Source organism: Orycteropus afer, unplaced genomic scaffold (assembly GCF_000298275.1).
Source record: "Orycteropus afer afer isolate SDZICR_OR568_19922 unplaced genomic scaffold, OryAfe1.0 scaffold00066, whole genome shotgun sequence".
Classification (NCBI taxonomy): Eukaryota; Metazoa; Chordata; class Mammalia; order Tubulidentata; family Orycteropodidae; genus Orycteropus; species Orycteropus afer.
In genome coordinates, this window is record NW_006921653.1 from 6,903,744 (window position 1) to 6,906,260 (window position 2,517).

A 2,517-nucleotide genomic window follows, 5' to 3' on the forward strand; every position below is an offset into this window, starting at 1 on the left:
TAATCTTTACAGAAACAGACTGCTTCATCTTTCTCCAGCAGAGCTGCTGGTGAGTTCTGTTAGCAGCTGAGCACTTAACCACTGTACCACCAGACCTCCTTTCTTGACTATAAGGACTAATATGTTTCACAGAAACAAAGATTATTATCCCAAAATATAATTTTTTACCTACAATATCCTATTAATCCCAATAACATTATTACTAATCAATATCCTATTAATGTTAATAACTTTATTACTAATCCAATTATTACAGTTATTACTCTTCTTCCTTCAATCATTATTGTGCTGTCCAAAGCATAAATCCCCCATTTATGACTTTGGTTCCCTGAGAAACTAGATTCTGGATTTCAAATAGCACAACCTGGCTTGACTTGAGTCTATAAATCATCTATTTTTCTATGTCCAAAGCAATGTCAAGTTGCTATCAACTTAGTAATTAAATTTTTTGTACCAAAACCAATGGTTGTCATTTTAAGGATGTTCTTCATATATACACAGACTTTCTACTAATTCCTTAAATACATGTAATCACTTTAGTAGTCTAAATAATTATCAGTGTAGTAGTCTAATTTAGAACTGCATACTGTTGTATCCAGTTATTTTTTGCAACTTTCTTTTGTACAGCATAAATATCTCCTTGTGTGATATATCTCTCTGCAGAGAATAGAGCTAAGGCTGCCAAAGAGGAAAAATCCCAGGGAGGAAGAATTCTAGATGGAGTGGTTAAAGACTTGCAGGAAATGTACCAGGAAAACTAGTTTTAAATAAAAATTTTCTTGGCAAATTTTGTGTTTGAGCTGCTTCATATTTCTGATAACTGAGACACTGCATTGGTGTAAGAGGCTTTTAACCAATGGCAGTGGGAATAGGCAAGCACGACAAAGAGTAAACTGTAGTCTAGCTCAATTAGAATAAATAAAAATGAAAAAGAGCACATAATCCAAGACTTTCAAACTTCAACATTTGTAAACTTTAAAAAAATAATAAAAGATAAAATTCTCATAGCACAGATAATTTTACTTTTTATTATTTTTTTAAAGTTTACAAAATTCTCATAACATGGATAAGGAGCTCTGGTGGCTCAGTGCCTATGTCATTTGACTGCTAACCAGAAGTCTGGTGGTTCAAACCCACCAGCCACTCCTCGGAAGGAAAATTGGGCAATCTAGCGTAGTGCTTAAGGCACTTGACTGCTAACCAGAAGGCTGGCGGTTCAAACCCACCAGCCACTCCTCAGAGGGAAGGTTGGACAATCTACTTCTATAGTAATACAGCCTCGGAAACCCAAGGAGGGGTCGCTATGAGTCGGGTCCGACTCCACAGCATATAACAACAACAACAACACTTCTGTAGTGATACCACCTCAGAAACTCAAGGAAGGGTTGCTATGAGTTGGAAATGACTCAACAGCAGTGAGTTTAGGTTTTTTATGGAACATGAATAAGCATATGAGGCGATCTTTAAAATGCAAATGTGTATATGTTGCCTTAGGCATGGAAGATTGCAAGATATAGAATGTATAGTTGCTAGTTTTCCAGCACCAGAAATAAAGACCATCCTTGGGCCTGTTATCTGGCAATATTAATTGGTAAGCTGTATTCTTTAACAAGATAAAAAACCCAGCTACAAGGGGGTTAACAGTGTTGTTTGCTTCAGATAACAATACATTGGAAAGTAGGTGGATGCTAGGGATGTTTCAGCAACTTGATGATTTGAAAGTTGGTGTCTGTAAATCCTTGGTCTTTCTCTCATGACTGTTGCCTCATAGTTTAAAGATGGCCATTGCAGCTCCAGGTAATACATCCATGTTGAAGGCAGAGAAGAAGGAAAAGAAGTATCACCAATCACATCTCCTTTTATGGGAAAAGCAAGAAATCTTCCAAGAAGCCCCCAGCCAACTTCTGCCTATGTGTCATTGGATGAAACTATGTTTTCTGGCTGTTCTTAATTGGAAGGGAAGCTGGAAAAGAGATTTTTCCACCTCTATATTGGCAGTAACAAGGAAAAGGGGATTAGGAATGTCTGGTGGGTTAGCTAACAAAGAGAAATCAGATACTGGTTTTAAAAAAGTATCCAAGACCAGAATTGGAACCAAAGTCAGACTTTTTATTATTTTCACTTTTTAATTTCTTAACTATATAATGTACCTGAGTACATGAGTACCTGAAGTAATTATCAAGCAAATCCCTGATACCACATCATGTCACCCAGAAATGCTCCAATATGTGTCTCTAGCAGAGGAGTCTTTAAAGATTAAAATACTATTAATGTTGTTACCACAGCAAACAATATTAGCAATAATAACTTCACTCTCTTTGATATTGAAGCTAATAAGAATCCATGAAATGTGGATGCAATTAGCCTCCTATCGAAGCATCTAGTCTGAAAGTTTTAAAGGTGTTGCCCATAAGACTAAAAGATTTTTTAAAGACACACCAAGTGGAGTTGCCCAAATTTCACCAAGAACAGCATTTACTTCATTCACTCATTTATTTAAGAACACAGTTTGGAATT

The 2,517-nt window shown here is 36.2% G+C and overlaps 1 pseudogene; it reads left to right on the forward strand.

Annotated features, from left to right (window-relative positions):
• Positions 1–761, forward strand: part of LOC103196468 — an 81,954-nt pseudogene extending 81,193 nt beyond the window's left edge.
• Positions 762–2,517: the final 1,756 nt, after the last annotated feature.